This window comes from Macrobrachium rosenbergii, chromosome 8 (genome assembly GCF_040412425.1).
Source record: "Macrobrachium rosenbergii isolate ZJJX-2024 chromosome 8, ASM4041242v1, whole genome shotgun sequence".
In the NCBI taxonomy this organism is placed as follows: Eukaryota; Metazoa; Arthropoda; class Malacostraca; order Decapoda; family Palaemonidae; genus Macrobrachium; species Macrobrachium rosenbergii.
The window spans coordinates 27,542,469-27,561,349 of record NC_089748.1 but is presented as its reverse complement, the minus strand read 5'-3'; the positions used below and the strand labels follow the sequence as shown (position 1 = coordinate 27,561,349).

General features: G+C 35.2%; 1 long non-coding RNA gene across 4 annotated transcripts in view; it reads right to left on the bottom strand.

The window, feature by feature from the left end:
• The window catches only part of LOC136840637 (uncharacterized), a 47,367-nt gene extending 42,824 nt beyond the window's left edge, over window positions 1-4,543 (bottom strand). For 2 of the 4 annotated variants that reach the window (XR_010853688.1, XR_010853685.1), the window contains exons 1-2: window positions 4,407-4,543; window positions 483-565 (exon numbers count right to left, since the gene is read on the bottom strand). This is a non-coding gene — a long non-coding RNA (uncharacterized lncRNA). The remainder of the gene's footprint in view (window positions 1-482; window positions 566-4,406) is intronic. The other 2 variants (XR_010853686.1, XR_010853687.1) reach the window with 1 other exon arrangement.
• Window positions 4,544-18,881: the final 14,338 nt, after the last annotated feature.

Below are 18,881 nucleotides of genomic sequence, written 5' to 3'. Positions count from 1 at the left end.
TCAGTTGGCAATTTTACCATTATGATAAAGTTAGCTTACTGATTTTGTGTGTCTAATATACCACCAAGTGCTTAACCTAGTTTATTGATTTTGTTAATCTACAGATATAATCCTATAACTAACTCATTGATTTGTGATTTTAATTTATGGTAAAAGCATAGTATACAAGAGCACATTAAGCAACGTGGTTTCTAAGAACTTCTCTGACGAAAATGTTTATCTTATTTTGGGGAGTCAAAACCACCACTTTGCCATGAATTCAAAACAAATCACTTGCAACTGGCCCCCACAATTGTGTTGCTTTGTGGAAGGGCAATTCTTATTTCTAAGTTAGAAGGTTGGATTTATTAGCTGAAATACTATATTTGGGTTTAGCGTCATGGAATGGTAAGTATACTTTGTAACATGAGGTGGTGTATAACTACTGCTAAGATTTCGGAGGTTTCTTTGGTGTTATTGAGATAAATAAAGAACTGTCTTACATTTTTAAATAACTTCTGAGTTGTACTGAATTGTCTTTATGGATGTACTGACATGACCGTAGCCCCTGAAGCAAAGGCCTTGCCTGAAAGAAAAAGAATTTACATTATTTATCAGAAAAATAGTCAGGTGCACATAGTAACTAGGTTATACAATTACTTAGGTTATATATGCATGGGCTAATGAAAATTTCTAAAAGTCTTTACCGTTGTTGTCTTTCACACCACTACCCCTAAGCTAAAGGGTTGGTTCCTTCATGTCCCCTCTCCAACTACCTTGAATGAAAGTATCTTCCCCTGCTAAAAGTTTCTTTTCCAAATCCATCTTTACTTTATCCAGCAATCTAATCCTCTGCCTACAAATTGACCTTTTACCCTTAACAGGTTCCACTCAAATCCTCTTCACTCATTCCTCGGTATTCATCCCTACCACATGCTAATACCATCTCAGTCCCGACTCTCATCATACCAGTAATCTTTAACACCTTCCCCCCCAACCCCCGTAGCATAATTTATTCATTTTCCAGCCTCTCATGAAGTGAGATCTCAGCTTTGTTCACTCCAGCTTCCGTTTCTCTCTCCTTAATGTCTCTGAACCATTCATCATCACTAGCCTGACTACGGTAGAATAGATCTTTGCCTTCTGTGTATTTAGTATTCTTCTGTCACACATTACCATTACTAACTACATCCATTTCCCCTAAGCTACTTTTATCCTACCTTCAACCTCAGCTTCATACCCTCCCTCCTATCTTAAGTAGATCCTAACCATTTGAAATTCTCTGCCTGTTTCTAACCAAGGCCTCTTCTATCAAGTGTAAATAACCTATCCCTTCCCTGCATACCGGACATGATGACCTCTGTTTTACCCAAATTATATTCATGCTATCCTATTCAAGAGATTCCTGCCGTTCTCTTATCCTTCTTTGCACTTCTTCTTCAGTCTCTGCCATTATCTGGTAATCTCTGCTATATTCACCAGATAACTTACTGTACATATAGCACTGATTCCTGTATTCAGGACACCTATAACCATTACAAGCAGAAATGGGCAAAATGCCGATCCTTGATGTAAACCGGCTCTAACTTAAAACATTTCTGTTTTGCCACGGGCTATCTATTTTACTGTTGTCCATGTTCCCTTATACATCACTTCTGACAGCCTAACCAGCTTTTCTAGTACTTTCCTCTTTCTCTCATCATAAAATCTTACATATATAATTCAACGAACAGGGAAAATGTTAATATTCCTTTGGATAATTTTTGTTACTTTAATTGAATTTTCATTGGAATCATTGCACCCTGCAGCATGCACAAATTTTGCTTTGTTGATCATATATATTTCCACTGCAAGTTGATTTCTTCTTTACTGCTTATATACATATATATTTTCTATGCTTGTTTGAAGTTTTCACTCAATGCTTTTGAAATTTACCTGTTTAAAGTCAGGTTAGGCTATAATACAGATGGTAAGAGTCATGTTCGGAAGTACACATGGCGTGAGACAGGAAATATAGATCTTTATTTTAGGTTAGGTGGTTGGGTTTGGTTAGGCTAGGGAAATCCTATGTAAAAAAAAAAAAAAAAAAAAAAAAAAAAAAAAAAAAAGTCATATCTGTTAATAATATCCAACAGAAATGAGTAGCAAATTCATTCTAATCAAAGAAAAATATACCAGAAAACATAAAATTTACCTTTTAGCACACATATCTATTGCAACTTTTGCTATGCACACGTTTTGTTGTGCAGATATCCTAAACTATGCAAAACTTTTGCATTGCTTATTTTTTACATATTACCATTGCAGCCTCGGATACCAACAAGTTTTCCTTTGCTGATATTTCATAATAAATTTTTAAATCAACACACTAGGAGGGCGGAATCTCACAACATCACCGCTCCAAATCACTCTCATTGGTTCTAATATCCGAGAGGCTTATTTTCTTCCAGACTTCGGCAATATGCGCCCGGCAACCCCCCCCCTTTCAAATTCCCTTTGTAGCTGAACTTTAACCCTTTGGTGGTCAAAAGCAGCTTTTCTTGCCCTAGCAATCATGTCCTACGACTGTCGATAGCAACTTTTAACCACAACGTTTAAAATAAGGAAAAATACTAATAGTTAATTTACAGTTTTGGCACATTCTTAATCATTCACCTTAGGCTGGTCCCTGTTACATGTATGGCTTGTACTTGTATACAGATGAGAAGTTAACCTTTTTTAACATAATTTGCACGTGCTGCTGATGATATTATTTTGATTGGATTTGATCCATTCTAATGGTGTTAATATTCTCTCTTGATCCATTTACATGTCACTGGAATGTTTTAGCTGAGAAAGTATTTGAAATATTTTTAGCTTATTTACAGTTGGGCTATATATATAATGACATTATTTTGGTTCTTGTTACCTTTACAACTGATATAGAGCTGAGAAATGAACGGATATAGTTATAGGTTTTTAACACAAATGACATGTTCGTTCACGATATTTTGATCCAACTTAATGTTATCAACTTATGTATGAATTGATTAAACCTGTAGTTACAGTTTTGAATAAGTGCAATGCAATTTGCTACTGCTGCTTAAGAGTTTATTTCCAGGGAGAGGAGAAGAAGATGGAATGGGATAGGTTGAAATTTTGAGGAGATTTTTAAGGGTCATAAGTCTTTTGTGTTACTGATGATATGCACTATTTTGATATATTTCACATGACAAGGATATTATACTATAGCTGAAAATTAAAACTTGATAATATAAATTATGCTAGTGTCAAATATAATGTGATGAAATTTACATGACATTATAGTAAGAGTTGAAAATTAATTGAAAATTGAGCTCTATCATTTCCAACACAGGTTTACTAATTACTAATACTATTTTCCTCCATTCACATGGATATATACATTCGAGAATAGTATATTTTGCTAATTACAGAATTAGTACATTAGTTTTGTGTAGTTTTCTTTGACCCCAAAAATATCTTGGCCCCAACTAGCAACCCCCCCCCCCCCCAACAACGATGGAATTCCAGCTACGTCACTGATTAATGCACTAATTCAAATTCATTGTTTCCTTTAAAAACATGAAATGCAATATCAGTACTTAATTAGCCATCTTTTGAGAAACTCTTAAAACATTTATGATAACTTTTATTATGTTACACTGACCCTGACTGACGTGGACATATCGTTCATCATGAATTTCTCACCTATATGATACACTTCCATAATAAAATGACAGCCTCCTAGTATTAAGTTGACAACTGTACTATGGTCGATTTATGTCTATGCTACACTTAAATGTCGCATTAAATCAAGTATCATGTCATATATTTCATATCATGCCACAGCTGAGGATCAGATTAAATATGTACTAGTACTGCTAAAACTACTATGGTTCCAGCTAGCATCACAGACCACGTTTTCGCAACATTTTGCCACTCATCACACCCTTCCTCTTTCACCAATGCCACAGTCAGTCTACCCTGGCCCTCCGTGTTTCCATAGTTACTTCGGTCCTGCTGAACTCATAACACTGAAAATACTGACCGAGGTTCCTTTCAAAGTACAGTATATTCCTCAAGACACCCTTCCTACTTTATATTACCGTGTAAAAACTACCTAGCACTGGTAGGGTAGCCTAACCTTAGAATGGAGCACTGTAGATTTATGCCTATGCCTGTGAATCTACTGTAGGCTATGAACCTACTGTAGGCTACCCTAGGCTAATCTGGAATTTCAATGGACAGTTACTTAAATATGCCTAATTTCAGTAAGACTCCTGAACAACACAGTTTTCGTTTTTTTCGCGACGGCCACAATTAACACTTAAGGTATGCTGCAGGTTAACATAACCAGTTGGAAGTTTTGTAAAACTCTGCTACACTTTTGTAATCGCAACACCTATTTCCCGGTTACGTTTACATACCGCTTTAGAATATGTATCCATGAACTTCCAATGCACCTGGACGAGACTTACACTCGGTAATGGTATAACGAAGCACAATTATCAATTCCACAATTACACAGTATGGCTGGCGACGGGGCGAAAAAACTTCAATCACATCACGTGACTCTGGTTCCAATAATGTTATGAGAGATTTGAACACTATTACCGATCATTTCTCGTTATGTATTTTGTAGATTTAGATACCGTAGTCATCATATTTGTCATTTCTAGGTTTTAGTTTTAATCAGATGCATGCTTCCATAGAACGAAACTTTAACTGAAATCTCGTTCGCTGTAAATAGCTGCTCATCATCACAATACAACAAAAAAAAATTATATAAACTATGCAGAGACCTGGATTGAATAAAACAATTATTCCGCAAAAAAAGTTAGATTTTTCTTAGCATTTAAAGTCGTCTTCGACAATTTTTGTTTATGTTGGAGACACTGACGAAATTCTAAGTGGGAAACGATACTAAAAAGGAAAGCACCAAAACATTGTGAAATCGTTACAGGAAAGCAGGACTAGAATTATTATACCTATAACGTTCTGTTTCAGCTATATTATATTATAAACCTCTATTCAAAGAATACACAAGGTATCAATAATATTTAACGGTCTAAAAAAAGATAGTAACTAACAGCTACGTTGCTTTAAGCGAGGGGTTTAACTTTCGAATGTACGTAAAACAAGTTAAATTTTATCAAAGTGATAGGCCTATATAACAATATAGTTTAGAAATATTTTCCCTTTTTCTATAATTTCAAAGGACGTTAATTTTTATCGCAAATGTTACTGAAATAAATCAAAATAAGAACGTTAATAATATAGCTATTCCAACTCGGGTTTTGCTAAAGCATCTATTGGTAACCTTTGAAATCTTTGGATACAACACTATTTTTTGTTAGTACTGTAAAGAAAATATATTAAGAATTTTTATTATAAATTATTATTTAGAGTAACATGCACAGTAATAACGCATTTCACTCGAAAATGAAAAATCTTAAAATGTATTTTACCATGAATGTCTGGTAAAAGAAACAAAGGAACTGTTAAGTTGACACTAGGCTAAAAATTAAAACAGGGCGTAATTTCATAAATATCGTTAAACAGACAATGGAGAGACCTTGAGTTATATCACAATAATCATTCATTAACATCAAACACAGAAAAAAAGTAATTTTACTGAAAAATATTAAATATTTTGAGGAACTTTTGTTAAGTTGTTTTGTAAACAAGATGCAGGACATCGTTCAAAATGGGAAAGGAACTAAAATATACACATAAACATGAAACAGTCACATAGAACATGAAGCAAACTTGGATTAAGTGGACACGAACACTTCGAAATATTTACTAAATCAATTCCACAAGCACAAATGAGAGTCAAACTAAACTTACGAGCTTTACGTATAACACTGATAAGCATAGTGACTGACAACTTAAAAAAATACTTAACGTATTAGTCTATGGTTTGAAGAATGATGTGTGAAATTATATATATATATATATATATATATATATATATATATATATATATATATATATATATATATATATATATATATATATATATATATAAGTTATGATCGGCAACTTTTCGAAACTGCAAAACTTGAATGCTTTCGATATTGGATCATTTACGCCGAAAATCATTCGCGCTAAGATATATTCAAACTGAAACATACAAAAATTTATTTCTGTAACTTTTAACTTTTACATCTCACTGACATATCTTTATTTTAGGCCTGTTTCCTCACAAAAGATTCGTCTGCTCTGTCTTGTCAGCTGGACATTGTGATGAAAGTTAAAAACAACAACGAAAAATTTTATTTTCATCATTTTATTAAACAATAATCATGTGAAATATGTCTAAATATTTATTTTTTAAAACTGAGTAATCTCTCAGGATTTCTGCTGGGACTTTTGGTAACGCAAGCAAAGCAGATAAGTTACTGAAAAGGAAAACGTTGTCAGGTTTAAAATCCACGAAGTCAGTAAGTCAACTCATAAACTCTTTACATAAAACAATGAAGTGAAACAAAGTAGTGTTATAACGCATATATGAATACAGACACATGATTAGCAAAATTAAGCAAGAATGGGTTTGGCCAGTACATATCTTCGGAGGCTGTCAATATATATAAAAATATTTATGGGAGTCAGGATACGGATGGAGGTGGGAATGGGATCAGCAACCTTACCACAAAAGACTAACCGAGAACAGGCCTGTTATTTAACTAAAATTTATAAAACTTTTCTGATTTATTCATACACCAGAAATAGAAAAGTTGAAGTTTTTTTTTTTTTACCATAAATCACTCTATTTATGATCACAAACATTTACCTCTGATGCAGTGCATCAATTGCATGCAGTAAGACACAAAGGGAGACAGGGGGAATCCAATATGATATTCAGTATCATCCTAAAACCACCGCAATTCTTTAAAAAGACAATAAGGTAAATGGTGTCAGTTTGTTGTTATACAGAATGAAGTAAACATATGTAATTTACTCTAAAATAAAAATCTAAAAATTTAGAAGAACCATTTAACCATCACAAAAAAAAAGGACTATCTGGATCCAAGTTAGTCTCCAAAATATAGACCAGACTTCCTCCTACAGATTTTTACAGGCAACAACGAACGAGACACGATGCAAACAGCCGTGTATTATTACCCGAAGACCTCTGTTAATAAAGACAATCAAGAATGGATATTGAAGCGTCCCTAAACATCCACACATTAACTGCGAGACCATACCTTACCTGGCCATCAGAAATCACCTGTGTGTGTGGTGTCTCAAGAAGTGTTACATATTAGTGATGAAAAAAATAATTTATTGTGAAACGGGTCTCTTTCTACCGGCTGCCAACAAAAATGGACGAAATTATTACTTGTAAAATAACCTAAGACAAACACTGCCCAATAAGGAATGTGGATGACTAAAGTCAGTCAGTAAACCTTACTAATATCAAGAATGTTATCTAAAGATTGGTTTTTGCGATGCAAATATGAAAAGAAAAAAATGTTTTCCTCCGGTTGGAAAGTAGCTCAAAGCAAACCTGACTCGGGAGGAGGATGGGGCTCAACCCCTATGCCAAAGCCTTGTATCTCATGCCCGGGTATTATTAGAGATGAGGAATTATTTGATATTCTTATTTGCTCAACTTTATTTAACGTCCTCGGGAAGGCAATCAGTGGGATATTTTTAGGATTTACTTATTTGATAAAGACAGGACAGGTGGTGTCAGGTGAGTGGAGTTAGCATTATTCGCCGCTTTAATTTGGGGCTTTTTTATTTATAAAGTGCGTATCAAACCAATCTTCTCTAAATAAGTAAAAGTGATCCATTAGGTATTTACCCTTTAACTTTCATCGAGACAATGTCCCCTGAGAGTCTATTGTGATTTTTAGCCAAATGACGTAGCCAGAGTGGGTATATGGAGCCTCTAACGGTTGTGTATGTTCGTTAACACACACACATACATACATACATATCATATATATATATATATATATATATATATATATATATATATATATATATATATATATATATATATATATATATATATATATATATATATATATATATATATTTATGTAATGTATATATATGTTCTAATCTAGGAGGAAGTAACTTACTACAAGGGATGACGCTGATCTAACTAAAAACCTGGACAAGTAGAACACAAGAAGAAAGGTAATGAGCAGAGGGCTTTACTAGAAAGGGGAAATTGAGATAAACTCCTAGGTTAATTAAAATCACATATATTTACAATAACAAAATCAAAAGATGGGGATAATTAAGGCAGGTAAAAGGGGTCGTGCCAGAGCAAAAATTATGATGGAAAGGTGATAACTGAAGGTGCCAGGAATTCCAATTCAATGGCACCGAGTGTTAAATGGCAGTGGGTTGACCACGGCAATAAAGCACAATAAAAGCAAAGGATCTGCAGCAAGAAAACTCTGTCTGCAATGGAGAATGCATATGATCACTTGGCGGAATCAGCGTAAATACAGGTTCGAGGGTGCGTTAATGGGCCAAGATTCCTCGGCTATAAAACACCATTAAAATCACTTAAGAACACAATAACAAAGTCAGGTCTATAGGAGAATTGCGTTTGGAAAACGGAAAATTAGCACAAGGGAGAAGGACTACATGACTGATAAATTACAGATTTCTGCCACTTTACCTTATTGCAGAGAGATGAGTCCTCGTAGATGTACCAACAAAGGGAATTTGGGAAATTGGCACTGGAAAGATACTGGACTGGATAGGCAGCCACATTGGGGGAACAGGCTCTGAAGGAGCAGAGGTCAAAAGGCAGTGTGTGTGTCGGATCTGCGTTTGGGTGTGTCTCTCTTGAGTGCAAATGGTGTAGCGGCAGCCCCTTTTATGCCTTCTGCTGGATTAATTTTCCCATTCTCCAAGGTGTCGCCTATTTTCTATTGTGAGACATATGGCTTTTGGCACGCTATCTTTGATCTCGTGGGTAGCTCTGTTGACCATATGGTAATGGCTTTGACCTTGTGGGTTGCTTGTGCGCTATACGGTCCGTCCAACTTTCACTTCTGCCATCGGACAAGCAGGGATTATCTCCAAGGGTGGCTTAGTAACCTGGAAAAGGGCTTAACCAGTCACAAGTTCAGGGAAGGAAGAAAAATGGCCACCAAGGGAATAACAACTAGAGATTTAGAGAAGAAGCAATTTCTCCACAACCGACTGTTAGTGTCAGCAGTGAGATAAAATGATTTTACTTTAAGTTCTTTTAAAAGCAAGTTTCTTGAAAGGTGAGTTGACTTGGGAAGGGTATCCCCTTTGCAATATATATATATATATATATATATATATATATATATATATATATATATATATATATATATATATATATATATATATATTTGTGTAATATTTCCTACATTAACTGACTAACTACTGATTTAAATCTTATAGTAGTTACAAATAAAATATTAATTGCTGAAGGAGGAACTGTGACAAAAAGGATACAACATTTACATGTCACTCGGGCACTCTATGTATATATAACGAATTCTTGATCAAGACCGATAAATGAGACTGACTCGTTTCATGGAATGTATAATGGTATTTCAAATCCTACATTTAGAGTCGTATGTAATGGAACCACTTTTGCAAATTAAGCGACAAGTACACTCGACTACTGTTCCCTGACAGGAAAACACAAACAAACTCATACGCTATTACGCAGCGCATTCAGATGAGGTTTTGATATGTAAGTATATTGACAAGTGTAGATATGTACGAATTCTTGGTGAATCACCGCCCTAATAGCTGCCATTATCTACTATTAAATCTATCCACGAATAACGTAAAATTTAAGAGCAAACATCTGATTTTATCTGAGAGTCAAATGGTTCTATTATCACTGTGAAACACGACATAAATATCGCTTAAACAATGAAAAGAAACTATGAAAATAATAATGAAAGCAAGAACTGAAACATCCGTCTTACAGCTTTGATTTCCTCGTCTTAAGGGTTTGGAGGAAGGCTCTCCTAGGCTTAAATAGAGCACGGGAGCATAAACATTACACTGACAACGTTATGTCACCGGTTATTACTGTCCTTTTTAACTTCCTAAAGTATGGTCACGTATATTAGCTGTCTGTGGGATGTGTGAGAAAAGAATACATGAAAGTAGAAGAGGAAAAATGATACACAGCAAAGGAAGTAAGAGGAAGCCAGACCATTCTGCTCTCCTTTGTTAACTAAGAGCCTTCATCTTAAAACCAAGCAACAACTCGTGTAAATTCTGTTCAACCAGTATTCATCAGCATAACTTGTCTATCTTATTCGGTCATATTTTCATTGCCAAGTTGTTAAGAAAAAAAAATTATGGATTCCCCTTGCATTAACATGGCACATTATTTAAAATTCTATGGATTTAGAAAGTTTACCTTGCTACCTTGTGGTCTGTAGTCGAAACTCTTCTCTGTTAACAGACATCTCTTTAACAGAGATCTTTCACATTCACAATTGATCCCTGATCCCCTTTTCCTGGCGATAGCAACCAGATTCGCTGAAAAGCGGCAGCAGTATGCAATAAATGTGCCTCGCTGTCGAACTTCTCAGTTCCAGAGGTCCTTTATTGCTCACACCGATGGACTGTGGAACAGCCTCCTAGATTATGTCGCGCAACTGGAACTTCAGAGGTTCAAGCGAAGATGCAATGCATTAGGTTACTGCCCTAACACAGTTCTCCTTGTATTTTGATAATTTTTATTAATTTATTTATTAATTTGTAAAATTATCTTTTCTTCCAATAACTGTCCGCCTCTTTCTGTATTTACCATTACCTTCTGCTACTTTTTTCGAACTGAACGCCACATTCTTTGGAAGCTTGAATTTTAAGTCAGCGGCCCCTGTGGGCTTGTTCCATATGAATAGGGTTCATGTTCTGAATAATAATAATAATAATAATAATAATAATAATAATAATAATAATAATAATAATAATAACTGCAGGAAGTGCAATATGAAAGACGAGACCACAAACCACATAGCAAGGGAATGTCCGGCGCTTGCACAGAACCAGTGCAAAAAGAGGCATGATTCAATAGCAAAAGCCCTCCACTGGAGCCTGTGCAAGAAACACCAGCTAGCTTGCAGTAATAGGTGGTACGAACGCCGACCTGAGGGAGTGATAGAAAACGATCAGGCAAAGATCCTCTGGGACTATGGTATGAGAACAGACAGGGTGATACGTGCCAATAGACCAGACGTGACGCTGATTGACAAAATCAAGAAGAAAGTATCACTCATTGATATCGCAATACCATGGGACACCAGAGTAGATGAGAAAGAAAGAGAACAAAGTGATAAGTATCAAGACCTGAAAATCGAAATAAGAAGGATATGGAATATTCCAGTGGAAATTGTACTCATAATCACAGGAACACTAGGCACGATCCCAAGATCCCTGAGAAGGAATCTGGAAAAATTAGATGCCGAATTAGCTCCAGGACTCATGCAGAAAAGTGTTCTACTAGAAACAGCGCACATAGTGAGAAAAGTGATGGACTTCTAAGGAGGCAGGATGCATCCCGGAACCCCACACTATAAAAACCACCCAGTCGAATAGGATGACTGTGATAGACCCAAAAAAGAAGATAATAATAATAATAATAATAATAATAATAATAATAATAATAATAATAATAATAATAATAATTTCATCTGGCGGTACTGAGGGCGAGGGCATCACACAAGTCAGCTTATTTTGGCTCATTGGTTTCACTACGGTACTACATAATCATTCATCTGAATTCTAGCTCTTAATAAATTCAATATGATATATATATATATATATATATATATATATATATATATATATATATATATATATATATATATATATATATATATATCATGAAGCCAAACTCGATTGTCTGGTATTTTCAAGGATGGAGTAACTGACAGAATTTGTTTTACTGATGACTGTAGTGTCTATAGCATTTCTTATGTATGGGCTGAATTTTTTTATACAACGTTCGATTTAATGCCTTATGTTCTACAAATAGTGGTAACTTTCTGAGGTATCTTTTGTTAATGTACGTACCCTGGGGATAATACAAATATTCTTTTTTTTTTTTTAGAGTATTAGGAAACTATTTCAATCAACGTTATATTTACTGCAACAATGGCCAGCACCCTGTAATTCTTTTGCATTTTTGCTATAGCAATACTTCAATTATAAGGTAAGCTGCTTATCGATATTCTTGGTTGATCATGTTAAAAGATAATGGTACCGAACAGAGTGAATAGACCACTAGCTTGAAGTACGCAATATTTTTATATGATCACTACAAACAATTACATCCACGAACAAAGTGCTACTATTTGAAAATAAAGAAAAAAAAAAAATAAAATCGAAGTAAAATAAATATTTCACCAGGAAATGAATCAACATCTCAAAATAATCAGGAATTCAATGTTACGCGGCGAAATATATCCGTATGAATCTTCAAAACAATTTTTGGCAGAAGTTACGAAGCAACATTTAGCACTGCAACCAAGGCAACGATGAATCTCCAACGGCAAGCTGTCACTTTTGTTGCCCATTCTGAGGAACAGGAAAGGACGATACCAGTAAACCCTTGCTGGAGATAATCTCGTGATAAAGCGACGCTCTCTCGGTTCTCGCCAGACATGACTTACGGCTCCGTAAACTTCGCAGCAAAGAGTATAAAACTGACTTCATGTCAGGTTTATACACAAAGTTCTCTCGGTGCCTCGGGACGTTATACTTTCCATAACTGCAGAACTATGGTAATTACAGAATTGCGAGTGCCATGTTATGATATATGGCGCCTGATGCGCTGCCAAAATAATGGAAGAAGAAGAAGAAGAAGAAGAAGAAGAAGAAGAAGAAGAAGAAGAAGAAGAAGAAGAAGAAGAAGAAGGCGGCACATAGTTCTCCACTGCTGACCCAAGTCAACAAGACTTTATATATATATATATATATATATATATATATATATATATATATATATATATATATATATATATATATATATATATATATATATATATATATGTGTGTGTGTGTGTGTGTGTGTGTGTGTGTGTGTATACTGTATATACACATATAATTGAAATAAAAAATAAATTTCGTAAATTATCGTGCGTACAGTAGAGGAAGAAATGGAAATGAGCAAGGAATTAAGTAGAGACAATTTTGCATACAAACCCTAACAACCGATTTAATGAATATGATAAGTCTAATGACCCAAGGCCTAGGAATACGAATCAAAAAATCATGTATATATTGTTTTCTTCCTTAGAGGATGATACATATGCTTTGAAATTTTTAATTTTTAGCGTATAAAATATTCATGGTCATAGATGAGATTAATATTTTGACTGGAGCACACCAAAGAAGCCGAAGTCAGTGTAAACAAAATTTTCATATTTATTACATGTATAAGATGTTCGTAATTTATTAAATACCTTAAAGTATAAAGACCATAACGATGTTTTCAGAAAAGCAAATCGTTCAACATAAAAACTACCCAGCAACCTCGCACGGTTTTACATCGATTTCCGTATTAGTTCTGAAATACTTCTGCTTTGATGTACGAGTATACTAGTGAGATATAATCATTGTTTATTAACATCAAATTGGCGTTGGCTCATAATGAGAGCTATGATTGTGTTTATTTATAGGTCGAAATGAGAGATGTTACTGACTTATATATTTTAGTTATTAATTACTGCAATAATACCTTGTCCATGGTTCAGGATAAAACAGGTTGGTCTTACTGGGCCCGTAGTTTTGAGGTATTCTGATGCAGCTATGACTAGAAACATCTGACCATGAGTTACGTGTCCTAAATCTTGACATTTTTGTTGATTTAAAGGATAACCTTTCTATTGAAGGAGGCTTTTTTCCAGTGGTCTATGACAGATATAAATGCAACAGCACATCTACGAGTACTGACGGTGACTTTGCGGGCTTTAGTCTTGGCCATGAGTTCAGATACGGGTTTATATAATGATTTGGTAACAGTTGACGTCATATGTATTACAGTTCCTTAAAAACCACTTCCAGGAATTTTGGAACTTTCACATTACTATTGAAAGCTGAAACTCTGCGTGCGACCGTTAAGCTATGTTATTTCAGCTCTCTCTCTCTCTCTCTCTCTCTCTCTCTCTCTCTCTCTCTCTCTCTCTCTCACCCCTTGTGACACGGTTACGATAGCAGATCACTGAATCACTTGCTGCAACACGAGTATCTTGATAAGTTAAAATGTTAGAATATTTACTTAGTTCAATTCAGCATCTTCGAATAACAAAATAAAACTGAACTAAACTTAAAACATTCATTATTTTAAGAAGGTTTTGCTAACTTTATAATTAAAATGGAACACTCAAATGACACCAAATTCGTCTCCTATCTGGCGCTGAGCTGAAACTGATGATTTTAAATAATTTTATTTCGGGTCAGTAAGTTTAAGTAGAATCCTTCATCTACATAGTATGTTTCATGTAAATTGTTACCGTACAATGAAACAATCATCTCTAATGCAGACACGAGAACAGGCACAGATGGACACAAAAATCCGAATTCGATGCAACCTTATAATTGTATTTAAATTTTATTTTATATAGGTTTCAATCTTCCATACGAGTTTCAATAATTTTGTATTAGGATGCTCTTCATATACTTTTTTATGATTTTCTTTCAGCCTATACAATAAGGGTCATAATATTCGACAGCTTTTCCAGTATTCATGAAGCAAAAATATAGATACATACATACGTATATATACATGATTAAAATAAAAAAAAATCGTAAATTATCGTACGCAGAGGAAGAAATGGAAATGGGGATACGAACTCTAAGAAGCCATTTTGCGTATTTGCAGCGCATTTTCAACTGCAAATATGTAAAAATGCACAAGAAAAGAAGTGGGCTTGTTGCTTGTTGATGCATGTTGTTTTAAGGACTATACATAATGAAAATACTTTTCTTACATAAATTATCTCGTGACTTTATGTTCTAATTCGGAGGAGAATTTTGTCTCATAATGGAATTTCTTTTACGAGGAGAGAGAGAGAGAGAGAGAGAGAGAGAGAGAGAGAGAGAGAGAGAGAGAGAGAGAGAGAGAGAGTTGAGGGGGAAAGAATCGTATTCCACTAGGATGCTTGTGTTAACATTTCAAATCTCGCCGAGGGATAAAGCCAAACTTATTATAAAAAACATTAATCCCATTATCTAAATTTTAAAGCGATATAATAACTGTTCTGTAGTGATATTTCCTATATGAAAAAAGTGCTGGAGATATAAACAAACATTTTCAAAGAGTTTCAATTTAATTATCGATTCAATTAAATTCTGTAGTAAAGCTTCCTAAAGTTGAATGTAATTAGTTCTATATAATGTTCTTTAAAATTCGAATTTTAAAATTGAGACGACACTACAGTATAAGGATGTATAATATGCTTGTGCTGACTGACGAAAGGCAATTTTTGATGTTGTTGCTTTATTTATTATTGTTTTTAATATAGAATTACGATTGTTACAATAGCTTAAAAGGATAAATATGCTTAAATACTGGTGTACGAATGCAATTGCATTTCATACATCAAACAACTGAATTAAGTATGAAATTAATTAATCAGCTTATGCGGTAAAATACTACAAATATTGAGGCTAATGTTTTGCAAATTAACGTTAAAAAAGGGAACCACTGTTAAGCTCTTTGTTCAAGTAGTCATTCAGTTTTATACATGATGGTGGATATTTCTTAAAAATATCTTTGTCTTTGCCAATTTGTCTGTCTTGCGGTATATCAATTTCTCCACATTTACATTATACAATGTCAATTTTTTCGTAGTGGGATACTATAATGTCTACATGATACATTGTACATTTTATGTGAACCTAACAATTTACTGCAGTCGCAAATATCCAAAATCAAATAAACAACAAATAAGAACAATGCAAGAAAGTAATTACAGGATGTCACTGAACACTCTGATTCAACGAAAAAGTACGGATTTTAGTTTTCTGTAAAAAAAGAAAAACTATTGAGGTGACTATAAGTCTGGTCCGAACTTTTTCTGTCTGCCCTCAGATCTTAAAAACTACTGAGGCTAGAGGGTTGCAAATTGGTGTGTTGATCATCCATCCTCCAATCATCAAACATACCAAATTAAAGCCCTCTAGCCTCAGTAGTTTTTATTCTATTTACGGTTAAAGTTAGCCATGACCCTGCGTCTGGCACGGCTATAGGTGCCAACAACACAGGCCACCACCGGGCCGTGGCTGAGAGTTTCATACAGCAATGTGCGCTGTACAGAAAACTCGGTTGCCGCGAAGATGGGACATTTTTTACTTGTTTATTATAGCTCTCTATTCTTTTCACCAAAGGAGTCCGCAGGAGTGTGCCGGGTACAGTAGACGGCTGGAGAAAGATATTTCCGGGCAAAAAAGAAAGTCTAAAGATCTTTGAAAACAGAATATACCTTTCTTTTATTTCCTAGATTATCGCCATTCAGTTTAACAACTAACCTCACTTATAGAACAAAACAGAAAACCTCTTATCTGTAGATGCCTATTAAAATTGCCTGCAGAGGTTTTTAGAAATCTTACGCTGGTTTTAGATAAAGGAAAATTTGCCAGTTTAGAGTCCGAATATTCTATTTTTGACATAAGAACAAGAAATCTTCCATTTTTAGTTTTCTGGAAAGAAAACTATTGTGCGAGGTTTGTCTGTCCGTCCGTACTTTTTTCTGTCCGCCCTCCCTCAGATCTTAAAAACTACTGAGGCTAGAGGACTGCAAATTGGTATGTTGATCACCCACCCTCCAATCATCAAACATACCAAATTGCAGCTCTCTAGCCTCAGTAGTTTTTATTTTATTTAAGGTTAAAGTTAGCCAAATCGTGCACCTGGCAACGATATAGGCCAGGCCACCACCGGGCCGTGGTTAAATTTTCATGGGCCGCGGCTCATACAGCATTATACCATGACCAACGAAAGATAGATTAATTTTGGTGGTCTTGATTATACGATGTACAGAAAACTCGATTGCGACGAAGAAACTTCGGCGCATTTTTTACTTGTTAATCATATGAACAACAGCTTGTGCAGTTAAGTATATCTTAGTTTAACCAGACCACTGAGCTGATTAACAGCTCTCCTAGGGGTGGTTCGAAGGATTAGATTTATTTTACGTGGCTAAGAACCAGTTGGTTACCTAGCAACGAGACCTACAGCTTATTGTGGAATCCGAACCACATTATAACGAGAAATGAATTTCTATCACCAGAAATAAATTTCTCTAATTCTTCATTGGCCGGTCGGCGAATCGAACGCGGACTCAGCAGAGTGCTATCCGAGAACGATACCAACCAGTCCAATGAGGAACTAGCTTGTGCAGTAACACAGATACATCCGAGATTGTGTCGGTTTAGTCAGGCGTCATAGCTGTTGCAATATACACATTTCAAATATTCTACGAAAACTAAGATAATGAATATAATCGTATGTGTTTTTGTTCAAAGTATCAGCTCATAGAAAATGTATAAATAAATCCTAAAATTTAGTTTAGTTTCCATTACGAAACCATTTTTTTGTAATATTTAACACCTCTTAATTTCCCCCTTGCTGCTCCCACGAATACGTGTGTGCATAAAGAAGTTTGCTTAATTCGAGGTAATATTTTTTTTATTCCAGAATCACTGGACTCGTAAAAACCTCAGGTTTAAGGCTTAAAACTTTTACTAGAGTTTGTGAAATGTTGTCAGGAGCGACAGGAAACTCAGCTTGTTCAAAAATCTCTTTTAAAACCACTGGTGTTTTCATCGCCAGACTTTGTTGAAAGTTTTCATGATTCTTTTCGGGAGTAAAAAATAAAAAAGTGTAAACACAAAAACAAGTAAATGACAACAATAAGAACACCAATAACAGAATATATAACAATAGCAACACTAATAATAAGAAAAAGTCTCCTCAGGTGGCCACGCAGATAAAGCTTTCGATAATCAAGGGGCATGCGAGTCTCTCCCTCTCTCAATAAGAGAATTATGTGTATGAGGGGAAAAGCTTGTTCTTGAGTTCTTGAATCGTCAGTCTTACTACACTGGGTCCCATGTCCAGTATTGAACAACACATATATACCGTGCTGAAGGTGTTAGATGATGTGTCAAACCTATTGGTATTCATAATGGTGTTACTGTAATTTCATAACTGAATGATGGACATGTTTGTTAGTTCCTCGTTGGGTGAGTGGGTTCCGTTCTCAGCTAGTACTCTACTGGCCACGTGTTCGAATCTCCGACCGACCAATGAAGAATAAGAGGAATTTATTTCTGGTGATAGAAATTCATTACTCGCTGTAATGTGGTTCAGATTCCACAATAAGCTGTAGGTCCCGTTGCTAGGTAACCAATTGGTTCTTAGCCACGTAAAATAAATCTAATCCTTCGGGCCAGCCTTAGGAGAGCTGTTAATCAGCTCAGTGGTCTGGTTAAACTAAGATATACTTAACCTTTTTATTGGTGTTGGTCCCAAGTATGAAGTGAAATTTCAAAAAATATTCCAGTACCGAGAAATACGTGTCACAGTTTTCTACGCTCCTAATTAACCCTTCATTAGTCAGATGTTTTGCTAACACATAAAGGGAACAGGAAAGTTCCACCCTCATTGCCGGGTGGCATTTTCCCAAGAGGTAACCTGTTGGCCCAGCGTTCGACTCTCCTCGCGGCCATTGAAGAATTAGAGAAATTTATTTCTGGTGATAGAAATTAATTTCTCGTCATAATGTGGTTCGGATTCCACAATAAGCTGGAGGTCCCGTTGCTAGGTAACCAATTGGTTCTAAGCCACGTAAAATAAATCTAATCCTTCGGGCCAGCCCCAGGAGAACTGTTAATCAGCTCAGTGGTCTGGTTAAACTAAG